This window comes from Emydura macquarii, unplaced genomic scaffold, assembly GCF_026122565.2.
Source record: "Emydura macquarii macquarii isolate MOO-44397 ecotype Brisbane River unplaced genomic scaffold, CSIRO-AGI_Emac_v2 contig_67, whole genome shotgun sequence".
NCBI classification, from domain to species: Eukaryota; Metazoa; Chordata; order Testudines; family Chelidae; genus Emydura; species Emydura macquarii.
Window position 1 is genome coordinate 164,763 of NW_027130204.1, and position 16,302 is coordinate 181,064.

Below are 16,302 nucleotides of genomic sequence, written 5' to 3' on the forward strand. Positions count from 1 at the left end.
ATGGCTTTCTGTAATCAGGGAGTCCCAAGGCTGGAGCTTCACTTAACACATGCTTTAGCTTATGAATAGTTAATTTCAGTTCAGCAGTCTCTTCAAGAGGCTCTGGGACAGAGGCTTTGGTTAACTCAACTAAAGGTTTCACAAGTTCCCCAAAAGCAGGAATACAGGGTCTGCAGAAACCTGCGGCCCCCAAAATAGCTCTTACCTGTTTCTTGGTGTGTGGGAGAGGCATATTTTGTATAGCTTGGATCCGCTTAGGAGAAAGCTTCCTTACTCCTGGTCCAAAAATCTATCATCTATCGGAATGCTGAAAAATGCTGCACACAAATCTCATCCAATATTGAAAAATGCTGCACACAAATCAATAACAAAATAACAACATGACTCGGCTGGAACAGTAGTCACGATGGTGGCAGGATTGGGCACGACTACATGTCGTGGAATGACATAGGCATTTATTGCTCTTAAGTCCTGAACACATGTCGTGGAATGACATAGGCATTTATTGCTCTTAAGTCCTGGTACACAGGATTTCCTTGGTCATCTAGCTTAGATTTTTTAACTGGAAAAATCGGAGTGTTACAAGGTGAAATACAAGGCTTTAAAATTCCTTGTTCCAGGTAAGCATCAATTAAGGGCTCCAAGCCCTTCTCTGCCTCTCTAGAAATTGGGTACTGAGCCACAGCAGGTGGGGGTCCAGGTTTTACCTGTATAGTTACTGGCAGTGCTGATCGAAGGAGTCCAACATCAGTAGTATTCCATCCCCACAGGGAATCAGGCAGGCTCTGTAATTCTTTAGGCAAAGTTAATTTCCTGTCTCCAGCACTACATACCATCACAAAATTCTCCAACTCGTCTAGGGGCATATCTAATTTCACAGCACCAGAGGAATCACAATGCAAAGTGGCCTTCAATTTACACAGCAAATCCCTCCCCAACAAATTAACTGGAGAGGAATCGGTCAACAAAAACTGATGTTCCACAGTTAAAGGTCCCACAGTAACTAATGCTGGCGCAGTCTTAGGAACTTGCATAACTGTTCCCCCCACCCCCCACTATAGCTTCATTCCCATCAAGTTTGTACCCTGCTACATTTGCATCTACCGCCAGAACCGACTTTGTTGCCCCTGTATCAATTAAACATTCATAATTTACATTCCCCACCGTTATGGTTACATATGGTTCTCCCCCCTTTTTATAACACACAGGTATATTTAAACAACACAAATTATCATCACATGCACTTTCAGCATCCTGGAGCTCGAGGTTTTCCTTTAAACGTCATTGTGAATAAGAGTATCTCTGGTCAGGCATAATTGGCTGCCCGCCAGAGGGAGGAGGAGGTGGGGGTACCCCTTGCTGGTATGATGAGCTGTATGGAGCTGGCATGGCAGTGTAGGCATTAGCTTCCGAAGCTAGGCGAGTTGGACAATCTCGCTTAAAATGTCCTGGCAGCTTGCACCAAAAACATACTGGCATTTCTCTTGTATTTGCAGCGTGCCCCCCCACTCTTCCTCTTGCTCTGCCTCTAAGGAAATATCCTCCTCTCCCTCTCTGGGTCAACATTGCATTTTGCATGGTCACAGCTAACAGCTTGAGCTCATCCTGTTTTCTCTTCCCTTCTTTCAATTGTTCCTTTACCTTTCGTCCTTCAAACACATATGTGGCAATCCCCCTGATTTCTGTCATGCTTTTTCCGTTCCATCCTGGACAAGATTTGTGAAAATAATTCCGTATATCATTAGCTGACTGATTTACAAATGCTGCAGCAATAGCCTTACAATCCTTTGCATCATCAGGGTTAAGCTGGGCATATCGAGTTGCCCCTTCACAAAGCTGCACATAAAAGGCATCTGGGTTTTCATCAGGGGCTTGAACAATTTCATGGAATTTTTCCCAATTTATGGGTTTCTGCCCTACTTTCTCCATAGCTTTAAACAAGGTTTCACAAGCATGGACAAATAAATTCCAGTTGGCATTATCATTATAATCCCACCCAGGGTCTGTCCTTGGCCAATTGGCATTGTTTGTATTGTCCTACCCTTCAAGCTTCATAGTTTCATCCACAATAGTTGCCCGCTCGTCAGCGGTAAATAAGGCTTCCATTAATTGTCTTATGTCTGCCCAGGACGGATTATGTGTTAGGACAATAGTCCGGAATTTTCTGATAACTGTAACAGGGTCTTGCCGAAAGGAGGGGGTGGTTTTTTGCCAAATAATCAGATCCCCAGGGGAAAAAGGGGTGTGTACCCTCAGCAAGCGCTGTGTGTGCCCATCGGGTATATATTGCAGGCGCAATGGGGCAACGGTGGTGGTGGTGGTGTGCTCTCCAGATTTCTCAGCCCTGAACTTGCATCCTGTGCGGGTATAGCCGGGGCTTGGCAGGGGAGGGGAGTCACCATTCCTTCTACTACTTCGTTTTTTCCTCCCAGCCTTCTCTCCCCCCCCCCCCCCCTTCATCTTCACTGATATTGCTGCAGCTGCTGTCATCCTTATCTAAATCTCGCTTTCTCCCACGGCCGCTTTCCTTGCCTAAGTCTCTATACTCCTCTGCCTGAAGCGGAGCGGAGACAAAAAGGGAGGGGGTGACTGTCCCTCCTGCGGCAGGTCTGCTATCTTGTGAGGCCGGAGTTGGTTGAACTATAGCTGGTAGGGAGGCATTAGGGGGTAAAAGGGGATACAAAGGCTCAGGTGGTTCCTCCTGTTGGCTTTTCAATAACAAAGAGCTTGGAATATAAGGGGGTGGAGTTTCCCCCTTCACTGCAGGCATTGTCGTTACAGGGCAAGCTCCAGTAGAGAGATGTGCCCAGCAATACCAATAATCCATCTGCCTCGGGGCTTTTTCTTCTAGCTTATGTCTTAGTTGTTGTAGCTTGCAATAATCAAAGGTACCATAGGTGGGCCAAATTTGGGCATCCTTGTAGTAATATTTCTGCCATTCTATATTTAGTTTCAGGACTCGAGTTTTCTTCATTCCTTTTAGTACCGGTAAATTACCCTCAGCCCATGCTGCTAACACCGTCCCTAAGGGACTGTCCTCGGGGATTTTTTTACTTCCTCCGAGCCCCATTTCCCGTCCACAACACTATCACTCCACACACACACACACTCTCTGTGTCAACACAGCCTCGGCTTTTGTCCTCTTAAGGACAGGTCAGTGAACCTGATCCGAGGCCCTTATCCTAGTACTTAAACTAGCACTTATTTCTCCCGTTCATACCTCGTGGACGACCTGTGCACAGAACAATTGGGGATGCGCTTATCTCTTTAAAAAAACTTCCGTGCTTAATAGCCCTTAGGCCCAGCGCGTGGCCACTGTCAAGGACAGTGCTAGGGTGCCCGTTTCGGAATTTCCTAAGAAAACCTGACAGACACAACACAAAACGTACAGGTACCTGAATCCCTTGGAGACTGTGAGACTGCAAAGGGTCTCAACTGCTTTACAGCCTTCCCTCGAGTTCTAACCCCAGTCCAAAAGCCCTCTGGGTGAACTCACCCTATTGCTGGCTGAGGCGTTGGCTGGCACTGGACCTCAGGGTTGGTTTGCAAGGCCGTCCTGCTGCGGTCGCCAGAATTGTTGGAAAAATATTCCAAATGAGGTTCGTTTACCCTGCACCAGATAAAAAAGAGATCTAAGCAGGTATTTGGGCAGTCTCCAAGTTTTATTTCTGCAGAGGTCGGACACTTCCCAACAAGTGGTCAGTGTGAGACCCCGAAGGCATGCTCTCTTGCATATTTATACAAACACAAACAAAGAAATTACATATGCATAAATTCTTAATGCTTATTGGTACACTCAGATTATTATTGTTATTACTATTAACGTTACACTTTCTACTTCTTCTAACTATAAACATATGCATAACATAAAAAATAAGGGCAAAAGGTTTTAACTTATCTATGAACAGTGTCTAGACAATTTCTCTAAATTGAAGAGAAAACAAAAAATACTTATCACTGGCTCCTCATTTCTTCTGTTAATCTTTCTCTCTGACCTTGGCAGGGAGAAGCACCATAAACATATTAAAGAGGAGCGGGAGGGTAATTTCAACAGAAAGCAGAACACTAAAAACAACAAAATGCAGTAACTGTGGTCAAGCAAACAATTATTTTCTGAGAAAGATTTAGAAAGACTGGACATACACAAATACATGGGGCCAGATGCAGTGCACCTGAGGGTGCTGAGGGAGCTGGCTGATGTGATTTCAGAGCCATTGGCTATTATCTTTGAAAGCTCGTGGCAATTGGGGGAGGTCCCTGATGATTGGAAAAAGGCAAATATAGTGCCCATCTTCAAGAAAGGGAGGAAAGAGGATCCAGGGAACTACAGATTGGTCAGCCTCACCTCAATCCCTGGAAGAATCATGGAGCAGGTCCTCAAGGAATCCATTGTAAGACACTTGGAAAAGAGGAAGGTGATCAGGAATAGTCAACACTGATTCACCAAGAGCAAGTCATGCCTGACCAACCTGATTGCCTTCTATGAAGAGGAGGCTGGCTCTGTGGATGTGGGGAAAGCAGTGGACGTTATATACCTTGACTTTAGCAAAACTTTCAATACAGTCTCCCACAGTATTCTTATCCGAAAGTTAAAGAAGTGGGTTGATGAATGGACAATAAAATGGATGGAGAGCTGGCTAGATCTTCGGGCTCAACAGATAGTGATCAATGGCTCCATGTCTAGGTGGCAGCCAGTCACAAGCGGAGTTCCCTAGGGGTCGGTCCTGGGCCAGTTTTGTTCAACATCTTCATTAATGATCTGGAGTATGGGGTAGATTTCACACTCCACATGTTTGCAGATAACACTAAACTAGGGGCAGTGGTAGATACCCTGGAAGGTAGGGATAGGCTACAGAATGACCCAGACAAATTGGAGGATTGGGCCAAAAGAAATCTGATGAAGTTCAACAGGGCAAGTGCAGAGTCCTGCACTTAGGATAGAAGAATCCCATGCATAGCTACAGACTGAGGACCGACGGGCTAGACAGCAGTTCTGCAGAAATGGACCTCGGGGTTACAGTGGATAAGAAGCTGGATATGAGTCAGCAGTGTTCCCTGGTTGCCAGTAAAGCCAACGACATATTGGGCTGCATTAGTAGGAGCATTATCAGCAGATGGAGGGAAGTGATTATTCACCTCTATTTGGCACTGGTGAGGCAGCATGTGGAGTATTGTATCCAGTTTTGGGCCACCCACTACAAAAAAGATGTGGCCAAGTTGGAGAGAGGCCAGCAAAGGACAACAAAAATTATTAGAGACTTATGAGGAGAAGCTGAGGGAACTAAGCTTGTTTAGTCTGCAAAAGAAAAGAGTGAGGGATAGTTTGATAGCAGCCTTTAAGTACCTGAAAGGGGGTTCCAGGGAGGATGGAGCTAGGCTGTTCTCAATGGTAGTATATGAAAGAACAAGGAGCAATGGTCTCTAGTAGAAGTGGGGGAGGTCTAGGTTGGATATTGAGGAAGGGTGGTGATGCACTGGAATGGGTTACCTAGGGAGGTGGTGGAATCTCCATCTGTAGAGGTTTTTAAGTTGCAGCTTGACAAAGCCATGGCTGGGATGATTTAGCTGAGGTTAGTCCTGCTTTGAGCAGGGGGTTGGACTAGATCTCCTGAGGTCCCTTCCAACTCTAATATTCTATGATTCTATGAATTACTCTTTATTCCGTAGCTAAATGCCACAGCTAGGATCTGAAACTCTCCTGGAAGGAAAGCCCAGCCTGCAGACTGCAAACTGCTGTTCTGCTTCATGCAGAAGCTTGGAGGGAGTCAATAATAATTGGTACATAATTGATAAATCAGCAAAAACTCCCACACACACAATCTAGTTGAAACATTTCTATTCAAAATTAAAAAGAGACAAAGGGAGAAGCACTCAACCTTTCCCAGACACACTGAGAACTGACTTTGGGAATAATGAATTGTTTGAGATGAACATCTTTAGTCACAGCATGTGGGACACCAAGTGGGACAAGGGCAAAGTATCTCTGGAACTCATGCATCACAGCATCTGTATAGGGCATCTGGCTTCAATTTGCCATGCAGGGGCTTCGGCTTTGGCCAATCACACGGTCAATCTCTTCATGAACTTTCTCTATCACCAGATTAATGCAGCTTAACAATAATGGGAAAGAACAGGACTCCCATAGATTTGCCCACCATTCTGTCCCACGGTCTGCATACAAACTGAGATTCTAACAAAACTGATCATTTCTGTGCTACAGAAGCTACTGTCCATGGCAGCTGTGACAATGTGCCAATAATGTAATTACAGGGCAATGGTTTTACACGTGCCCGGTTACGATACAGACTAAATAGAATGGGATGTTACCAGCAGCACCTATAACTAACTGCTCACTAAGAGATCGATTGTACAGGTTTCCCCCCAAAGATCGTGAACATCTTTGATAAGCTGTAGGATATATTCATATAGGCCAACAAAGTGTACCCAATAGGAGAGCCATCTGCCATCATTATAAAACTCCTACGCAAATGGGCCAGAGCACATGAGATTACAGCAGCATTACTGCAGTGCTTTGGGCTGTTTCCATGCAAGAAGGTGATTTTTAGTTTACGTGAAGGAGAGCAGAGCTTGACTATTATAATGTACATTCTTTGAGTACAGATCATGTCTCCCTTTCGGGTCTTCTCCAAATCCATGTACTCTGTTAATAGGTAACAAATTAATCCCCGTGATATGTCTAACCTGATGTTCCATAGTAAACAGAAAGGGCTGCTGCCCTCACTTACCTCTTCCATTTTGATGAAGAAAAAGCATCAATGAAGTCACGAGGCCAGTTGGGATCCAGAGACTCTTTGTGCATCTTCACTCTCTCCATTACAAATCTTCTGAACTTCTCATCATTTTTAAATATCCCCTGGTGAAGCCCAGATAGGAAATCCATGAGAGTTGGGAAAAAATTATACAGCTATAAAGATTGAAAGAAAGAACAGCTTGATTTAGCTGGACACAACAGATTATCATAGTGTTCACTCAAATGACTCATTACACCAGTGCAATACAATACCTCTGTGGCACCTTCCTATTGAAATGGATTCAACAGAACGTTGCAAACGCTACTCATTCAGTCTACACAACATACAAAAAACACTCACAAAAGCTAGTGACATTCAGTTATATCAGCTAAAATACACTCCATTTTTTCCAACCTAAGACCACTCAAATGCCCCACCTTAGCTTTGACAACAGATTTTCTTAGGCAGTAATAAACCATTATAGACTTTAAAATAAAAATATACCTTAGACTTCCTGAGGTGGCTGTTAAAGGGTCAAATGTGAAACTGAAAGAACTCAAATGTGAAATTGTATAACTAGTAAATGTACTATGCAACCTATCATTTAAATCAGCTTCTGTACCAGATGCCTGGAGGATAGCTAATGTGATGCCAATTTTTAAAAAGGCTCCAGAGGTGATCCCAGAAATTACAGGCCAGTAAGCCTAACCTCAATGTCATGCAAATTGGTTAAAACTATATCAAAAAACCGAATTATAAAATACATGGATTAACATGGTTTGTTGGGGAGGAGTCAACATGGTTTTTGTAATGGGAAATCATGCCTCACCAATGTACTAGAATTCTTTGAAGAAGTCAATGAGCATGATCCAGTGACTATAGGGTACTTAGATTTTCAGAAAGTCTTTGACAAAGTCCCTCTCTAAAGGCTCTTAAGCAAAATAAGCAGCCATGGGATAAAAAGGAAGGTCCTCTTCTGAATCAGCGATTGCTTAAAAGATAGGAAAAAGGGGGTAGGAATAAATGGCCAGTTCTGAGAATGGAGAAAGGTAAATAGTGATGGCTGCCAATACTGTTCAATATATTAATAAATTATCTGGAAAAAGGGTAAACAGTAAGGTGGCAAAATTTGCAGATGATACAAAATTACTCAAGATAGTAAAATCGAAAGCAGACCACAAAAAGTTACAAAGGATCTTCACTAAACTGGGAGACTAGGCAACAAAATGGCAGATGAAATTTAATATTGATAAATGCAAAGTAATGCACGTTGGAAAATAAATCCCAACTATACATATAAAATGATGGTGTCTAAATTAGCTGTTAGCACTGAAGAAAGATCTTGAAGTCTTTGTGGATAGTTCCCTGAAAACATCTACTCAACATACTGGTGAAGTAAAAAAAGCGATAGAATTCATGGAATCTTTATGAAAGAGATAGATAAAGAAAATAATATATTGCCTCTTTATAAATCCATGGTACATGGTACATCTTGAATACTGCAGGCAGATCTGGTAGCTCCATCTCAAAAAAGATATATTGGAATTGGAAAAGGTACAGAAAAGGGTAACAAGAATGATTAGGGGTATAGAACAGCGTCTATATGAAGAGAGATTAATAAAACTGGGATGTCTTAGTTTGGAAAGTGATGACTAAGGGGGATATGATGGAGATCTATGAAGACAGGACTGGTGTGGAGAAATAAGGAAATGTTATTTACTCCGTCTTTAGGCCTGTATGTGTCCACTGTCTACCTGAGCCAGGAGGCTAGGGGGAAGACTGGTTATGGCTCTGCCTTGCCAGATGGTCCCCGTCCCTCAGACAGCTTATGGCACTGCCCTTCACAGGGAATCAGAAGTCGGAGACTGCTAATTCCCCATTGAGCCTTGCATTTATAGCTAGGTAGTAGCGAGGGGGCATGGCCTCCATCTGAGACTGACAGGTAGCGACAGGAAGCAGCCTAACGAGGAGAAGGAGACCATTATAGAAATCTGAAATAACCCTTGTTTAAGGAAAATTAATAGTTAAAGAAAAGAAATCTCCAATAAGCCCTGGAACATATCTCGGTCCAGTGAGAGTGCTGGCGCCTGTCATTTTCCTCTATGAGTAACTAATTTCTTATCTTCATAGTCAAACCGGTCCCCAAAGACGATGGAGCAGATGGTGTTGGAGACGGCATGGGTGAGGAGAAGATGGGGGTCAAAGAGCTGCTCTGGACCAAAAAGAGTCAGTTTTAATTCAGTGCCTTCAACCTCAGCATCAGAGTCACTGGGAAGTTGTGGCTCTCCCACCAATGACTCAGGGAGGGGCTGTCTGTGACAGTCCCTGGTGAGGGTGAGTTAGGACTATCCCAATTCCACATTGAGACATGAAGACTGGAGAGAATGAGTGTCACTTATAAAGCACTGTAAATTTACACAGTGATTTCAAACGTTCCCGTGGAGCCCAGCACCCTAGAATGTAGCTGCCAAACATGTATCAGACAACTAGCAGAGAAAAAAATGAGACTAAGCAAACTGTAGGCATAGCTGTCTTGTTAACCCAACTCGCTGGAACTAACCCGCTCTAATATGGCTCACTGCATTAGTGTCTACCTACTCAAGATAAACATTTTCCATTTGCTCATTAGTCACAGATCAGAGGCGAGAAATTGTGAGAAAGAAACAGCCAGACCTAGTCATCTCTGGAACTTTTCACACATACTTTCCCATTACATAGCATAGTTTGCTATCTGTGCAGCTAATGGCTTTAGTTAGAAGACGTATGAACCAAACAGTTAATATCATGACAAATAGAAAGAGAAAAGTCTTTAACTGACTCCTTAGTTTCCAATGGATGTGAAACAATCCCCACCATGTGTGTTTCTGAGCCTTTCCATCAGAAAACGGGTTTCCTCCTGGATCCGCTCCTCAATGCTCTTCTTCCCCATCCCAAAATTTCTCAGATTAGTGAGGGCAAATCGGCGGAGCTGCTTCCACCGCTCCCCATTGCTGAAATCAATACCTGGAAACGGGAAGAGAACAGGAATGAAAGGAGGGAGGGCCTATTTGAAACCTACCCAAACATTGGTGAGTCAAAGGTTCAACTTCAACTTAACTGACATTGTGTCTTTGTTCTAGTAGGAGACAACATTACAATTACATTGCAGTTATTGTTTGCAGTACTGCTGTAGTTGTGCTGAACCCTGGATATGAAAGAGACAAGGTGGGTGAAGTTGTCCCTTTTACTGGACCCACTTATGCTGGTCGAAGGGACAAGCTTCAAGCACGAAGAAGGTAATCAGAATGTCCGAAGTAATAACAAAGTGGGACAGATTGCAGAAGAGGTTCACACTTAACAGAGACACTTTTTTTATGGCCATTACAAGTATTATTAACACACCTGGCCGTCTACCAATCCTCCATTGTCCTACTACTGCGAATGTCTTAACTGACTATTTCATGTTTATAGCCCACTTCATTTTCAGTGGTTTTCCACAATGTCACCAACTTAAAATCACATTACACATGTGCAATAGAGACTGCTTAGAGTCTAGCAGTTATAATTTCCAAAGATTCTGTCTTCATTGGCCATCAGTGCCTCCTCACAGCTCCTGGTGGCGGTCTTAACATTTAAGATGAAAACCTACTACTGCAGCTACCAGTTACGCCACTAACTCAGATATCTGTGCAGTTGCACAGGCAATCTTAATCCTTACTTTTCCTAACTTCTGAGTGCTTGACTTTGCAACCTTAATAATGTTCCTTTCAAGAAGCTTGATTTTCTGTGTAATCAAGTAATTCTGCTGAAGGTTGTTTTCACAGACACTGTGATTGTAAAGTTACTTATACATCACCTAATGCATAAAAAAGATAAAAGACATCCTGAATAGGATGTCTTGGTGTTTCCTTACTACTAAAGAACCTAAAAAGTGAGGGACCCAAGTAAAACAATACTAAAAATAATCCTTCACCGCTCATGGATATACCTAGTTAGTGAGGACAGGGGAGGAAAAGAACAGGAATTCATGGATTTTTCTGACCCTCTTTGTCCCTCCAACCGTGCTTTCCTGGCTGTATTCTGGGCATTGCAAAATAGATTGGCCTAGCCAATTCCATAACCTGTCAGTGAACCAGTTCTGCAATAGAGAATGAGCTCTTTCCTGGAAATGGTTATCCAATTTTTACAACTGTGCAAGGGTGGACTGGCCATCTGACAGTTCAGGGAAATGCCAGAGGAGTCGGTGCACCCAATGGCAGGTGGGCTGCATGGGCGCCCTGTATTTGGAAAGGCCCTAGCAATAGCTGGATATAAATAGTAATATGGGAGGGTGTAGAGGGAAGCTTTGGAACAACAGGCAAGCTTAGGGAGAGAGCTTAGAATAAGCTGTATGTTAATGACTTTGAGTTACCCTTAAGCCAACCACCTAGGAAGTAGGTGCTTAGTCAGTAACTCAGGGTGTGTATGCTATGTTAAGGACTGGCCCATTTGCAGCAATATTAGAAAGTGCTAATAAGAATTCTTACTTCCGCAGGCTTTGGAAGAGTCTATTCATATTTGCATTCTTCAGGCCTCTCTTGACTCTGGTTTGCCTGAATGAATAGACAAAAGACAGAATAGACAGACAACACCCATAACAATTTACCTACATCTGCATAAGAAGCAATGGAGAATTTTAATATGGTTTGTTGTGGAAAAAACTTCAGAACTTGACACACCTGGGCTATGTCATTAAAATAAATAATGATACTCTGCACTTCTCTAGCATCTTTCATTCAAGGATTACAAACAAGAGGCACAAGAAGGTGTCCAAGATCACATGGAGAGTTAGTGAAAGATCGGATTAGAACCCAAGAGTCCTGGTTCCCAGGCCCCTGCTCTTGAAATCAGACAATAATCCTTCATGCTTGCACAAATGAATCCCAGGGCAGGCTGCGGTTTACAGAACTTTCTATTAGTTGTGATCTGTAAGCAGAAACAAGGTGGATAAAAGTTGCTTTTTTAAAAATCAAAATAATCATATTTTTCTTTATTTTGTTGTTCAAATTATAAGTTTTTCTTTTTAAAATAAACCTGTTGAAAATGAAATCTGAATTTAACACAAAATACTTTAAGCCCTAAATTTCTGATACTCTTAAAACATTTAAATAAAAAGCAAAAATGCTGAATCTGTGAGCTTTTGTCATAAACTTTGAGGTAAAGGCTGCTTTTCTATATAAATCAGGGAAAAACATCTAACTTTTGAAGTCAAGCTTTATAAATATGGCACAATAGGTCATGCCCTGTTTTAAGGGCTTGTTTTGTTTCACAAAATAAATTTGATATGCTGTTTTGTGTGTTTAATTAAATTCCAGTCACCATCCTAATTCAGCTTGGCACAAATCCTGAGCAAAAAGTTAATGATTGAATAAATAAGCAATAAATAATTCACCATTGTCTAACATACTAAAAATGTACAATTAGTAACAATCTGAAAATATTAAGCTATATAATTGCTTAAATTAATGTATCTAGTTATAGTGTACCCTCCCGGGTAGCAAAAAGATGTACCAAATCTAGGGTAAAGATTATTTAATTGTAAATCAACATGCTTTAATGGTTATATCAACCAACGAGAATGCACCTTTCTTTAGAAAATAACTGAAGCACAAATGGGAAAGTTGATTAAAATCGATGATTGAAATCAAGGCTTTCAACTTGGTGATGTAAACCAAATTCACCCTGGCTTGATATTTAGAATGCCAGTTGAGTTTTCAGAGCTGACTAGTTACAAGTCCCATTTTTTACTTGTAAGCTGAGTATGTGTGATTTGAAGGCACTGAGACAAACTTCAATTCTGAAGGCTTTCATGAGCCTCACAATGACTTTTTAGAGAGGCCCTTTTTGGATCAGACCTGCACTTACAGCAGACAATTAAGGAAATGCAAGTGGGTGCTTTATGTTTCCTACATATACCATGGGTCTGATTCTGCTACCAGGTGTCAACACAGTGGAGACACAGGCCTGACTAATTCAAGAACTGACGTCATGATCCTGCAAGCTCCTCAGTGCAGGTGTCCACCCCAGAGGTCCACCAAGACCACGAAGCCTGACAGTAGGAGATCTGAATGGAAGGCCTGTCTCTACCTTCCTTGGTGTGACACAAATTCATTTGTCTGTATGAATAAAGGAATCCCCAGATTTGCACATTTACATTGATCGTTAAATGTCATGTTAAAATCTAAACTAGCAACAGCCATGCAGGTGCCCTCTCTCAGGCAGCAGGAAATCCGGGTTTGGGTTAATATTAGATGTGACTGGGAAATGGAGTGGTGGGGGGTTTCTTGTGGAATATTTCAATTTTGCAGCCAAAATTCAAACCTCAAAATATTTTAATTCTGAAGAGCTGCCGTGGTACCTCATAGGAGTTGTAGTTTGGATGCCTTATGACCACATTCAAATCTATGGGCTGGACTCCCTAGCTGGACTACATCTCCCATGAAGAACCAGAGACTCCCCTCTGGGAAAAAGGAAATGATGCATCATGGCAGTCCCTGTCTATGGTGCATCATGGGAGATGTAGTCCAGCTGGGGAGCCTGGTCCATAGGGGAGAATGAAAAATAAGGTAAACCAACCAAAATTCCCATGAGGCACCACAGAAGCATTCATAAATCAAAATATTTCAAGTGTGAGGCATATTTTTTTTCAAAGCAGATGTATTTTTTGCAAAAAAAACAAACAAACAAAAAAACATTTAATTGAAAACCTGTTTCAATGGAAAAATTTTGACCAGTCCTAGTTAATATCTCATCCTCTCTCTCACCTCAAGCCAATCCTTCCTGGATTTTCCACATCAGCAACTACACATCCCTTAAATTTGAGGTGGCCCCAAGCCATGAATCTGTGCTCCAACTTTTCCAGGAGTTATGGAGTGTTTAGATCTTCTAGCACAGGAGCCAAACAGAGCACATGGCCAGCAGCGACACTGGGATCTGGAGCTGAATCTGAATTTCCCCAAAACTCAATGGACTTTTGAACCAGGATTCCAACTTGAGCCCATCATTACTGGAAATGTTACAAAGCCAATAGAAATGTAATACAGTCACCTCATTACAGTGGCAGCTTGTCCTTTGCCGAATGCAGATCACTGCCAGTATGATTCCCAGGACCAGGGCCACAACTCTCGGTATCCCTGCTGCTAGTCCAAGCACCAAGGGATCGACCTAGCTCATGAAGAAAGAGTGTAAAGTTAAACACAGAGTGGCATCCTCTTCTTTCAGCAGGTAAGTGGTGGATTCTCCATGTCTCGATGTCTTCAGATCCATATGTATCCCTTTAGCTAAATATACAGGGATACTGTATGCTCCCTGTATATTGCTTGCCTTTGATTTTGATTCTACAGATGTCTGTAGAATGTAAGATAAATAACAACGGAGTCAGTTAGTATATTAATACATTGATACAAATGTTTCCATTTCAGTGATGGAAAGCATGATATAATGTATCCACATGTAGCACTGTGAATAAACTCTTAAGAAAGTATCAATTTCCATGATTGGCCACTGAAACAATGTAGGAAAGAATTTCCTCTCACTGCTGGCAGTTAAAACGCATTCACCATGCGGGGAGGGGGTGGGTGGTGAAATCTTTCAAACCCTTAAAGAGACAAAGTGCAAAGGGCTTGTTGTGTGTGTGGGGGGGGAGGGGTGATCGCAGCTTGGATTTTAAACCCATTCACCGCAGGAAATGAAGATTTAAATCTTCCCGGGGCTGCTTTGGGGGAGGGTACTGAAATGGGGCATCATGGGATACAGTCTGGAGGCCAATCAATTTGAATTAAGTCCCATTGCGTCCACACTCACACTAATGCAAATTAACTGATGCGCTTCAGGCACTAATCCACTTGCAGAGGTGGTTTTATTAATTTGATTTTAAAGGCTCCTTAATTCGAATTAACAATGTGCAAGTGTAGACGCAGGAGTAATTCATTCGAATTAAGTCACCAGTGTAGACCAGGCCTGGGACAGCTTAGTTTGGCAGTTAACTGATCTTTGACTACTAGTAGTAAATATGCCTAATAGACTGTAATGGGCCAGGCTCTGAGTTACTGCAGAGAATTCTTTCCTGGTGTCTGGCTGGTGAGCCTTGCCCACATGCTCAGGGTTTAGCTGATCACCATATTTGGGGTTGGGAAGGAATTTTTCCCCAGGGCAGATTGGCAGAGGCCCCGGTGGTTTTTCGCCTTCCTCTGTAACATGGGGCACAGGTCACTTGCTGGTGGATTCTCTGTACCTTGAAATCTTTAAACCATGATTTGAGGACTTCAATAATTCAGTCATAGGTTAGGGGCCTATTACAGGAGTGAGTGGGTGAGGTTCTGTGCCCTGCGTTGTGCAGAAAGTCAGACTAAATGACCATATGGGTCCCTTTGGATCTTAAAGTCTATGAGTCTACATGAATATTAAAATGTTACCATTCATCCTGAGGGATCCCAAAGGCTTTAAAAAAAAACCCCAATTGTATATGCACTTCACCAGGGATAGAAATACAGCCACTTCTGAGGTGAAACATTGCAAATGCTTAACAGCTCACATCAGAATTAAACAGTATTTACAGGGGAAAGGGAGGACAGATTCTACAGGGGGAATTTACTGTTGGGGAAATGGGAGACTGTAATGAAGCAAGTTCAACAGTGAACCATTTACCGTACCAGAAGGACATGGTTGAACATTTGTGCTATTACTTGTAGAAGACTAAAAAAAGAAAGCAAGAAAGAGTGAGTTCAGAACAGTTACACTCTTTGGTGAAAATCAAACAAGGACAGAGGTTGCACAAGCTCAAATACAATAAATGCCACTGCCAATATTGTCTGCTCTGTTCTTAAGTTGGCTTGGATATAGGGTGCAGATATTGGTCACTACAGGAATCTTTGTGGCCACACAGCAACCCAGTGAAAGAATGTCAGTTCTGACACAAAGGGTTTGATTTTGCATTGCCCTGCACCTTGTATAGTCTTCTGCATCTGTACAAGGTGGATCTAAAATGCTACTAGTGGGTAATTTTATATCCTCTCTGTATAGCTGTCATAAGAACCACCATGCTGGGTCAGACCAATGGCCCATCTAGCCCAGTGGTCAGTCTTCCAACAGTGGCCAATGCCAGGTGCTTCAGAGGGAATGCACGTAACAGATAATCATCACCCATTCCCAACTTCTGGCAAAAAGAGGTGAGGGACACTTCAGAACATGGCTTTGCATCCCTGCCCATCCTGGCTAATAGCCATAACCTATCCTCCATGAACATATCTAGTTCTTTCTTTGAACCCTGATTTTTCAGACTGAAATGGCAAGTAGGCAGCCAGATCCAAGGCAGGGGCTGGATGCAGCAACCACTGGGCCTGTGTTATGCAGGAGGTCAGATTAGATGATAGTACCAGTTCCTTCTGGCCTTCACCTCCATGGACCTGTGATACTTACTGTAATGGTGGCAGCAGTGGAGAGCAAGACAGGCTTCTGAAATATAGAGAAAATGAAATAATTGAGTCTTAAAGAACAAACCGAACTCCAGAGAGTGCACAGCAAGTAGGTTACT

The 16,302-nt window shown here is 42.6% G+C and overlaps 1 pseudogene; it reads right to left on the bottom strand.

The window, feature by feature from the left end:
- Nucleotides 1-3,295: 3,295 nt before the first annotated feature.
- Nucleotides 3,296-15,432, bottom strand: LOC137143870 (cytochrome P450 2H2-like; annotated as a pseudogene).
- Between the last annotated feature and the right edge of the window lie 870 nt (nt 15,433-16,302).